Source organism: Plecotus auritus (genome assembly GCF_963455305.1).
Source record: "Plecotus auritus genome assembly, chromosome: 9".
NCBI lineage: Eukaryota > Metazoa > Chordata > Mammalia > Chiroptera > Vespertilionidae > Plecotus > Plecotus auritus.
In genome coordinates this window covers 113473101-113474293 of record NC_137783.1, presented here as the reverse complement: position 1 = coordinate 113474293, position 1193 = coordinate 113473101, and positions in this window count along the sequence as shown.

Here is a 1193-nt window from a genome sequence, read left to right as displayed (position 1 = left end):
GAAACTCAGAGATCCAACGGATATTTTATCTTGGTATTGAACTGTAGCTTTTCCCCAGAGACAGATTTAGAGGCACTACACAGTCAGAAGAATAAATCTGCCTCCTCATGGTTGTTCCTCTGCCCTAAGTGGCCTTGTACATGATGAAGCTTTATGACATAAAGCAGAGAATGTTAAGAAAAGGTATCTAAAAGAGAATATACAAGACCAGGATAACCAGTGTCAAAACTACTGCAGAATTCTATGTTATAATTAAGTTTTTTATCTAATATAAAACAGAGAACTACAGGAAATGGAAAAAGAGACAAATCTGAATTTTGTTTATTAATTTTTATTTATTTATTTTTCCGATGGTGTGATTTTTTAATTTATAAGGCATAAGAAGTCAACAGAGTTCTACAAGAACAACTTAAAAGTCCATAATGTTTATACTCTATTATATACATGAAATTTGCCAAGGGGGCAAATTTTGGGTATTTTAGCTACAATAAAGAAGAGAAAAAGGAAACTTGTACAGCAATGAAATGATGGATTTGTTGATTAGCATGGTTTAGGTGAATATTTCACAATACCTAAATTGGGCCACTAAGTTTTACATGTTAAATATATACAATTTTTGATTATCTGTTATACCTGAATAAAGCTTGGGGAAAAGTTAATATTGTTTATAGCAGTAATTATTAATTAAAAAATAAAATAGAAAATGACCTCATTCAGAATGGTAAAAAACATATATATGTATTGAAAATAAATGTAGGAAATGTACATTACGTATTGTTTATTATAGGGTCCCTAGGCCTGGCCAGCAATCAGGGCCTATCTGTGGGGCAACCAGCAGGGCAATTGGGGCCCCTGCTCGCACCTGCCTTGGCCTGGCGCTGCCCATTCACCTGTTCCACCATCCCACCACAGGGCCCATCAGGGCCAGCACTGCCTCCAAAGCTGCCCACTGCCAGCACTGCATCGCCAACACCTATCATGTTCCATGTCGCCCCCTGGTGGTCAGCGTATATCTAACTCCCAGTTGGTCAAACTCCTGCCTGTGGGGACAATTTGCATATTAGTCTTTTATTATATAGAATTCTCTTCAAATTCAACGTTATCCCATTCAAAATACTAATATGATTATACTATGTTTTACTGGCAATTTTTGTTTAAAAATTTTTTTCAAATGTTTATTGTGGTAATATAGC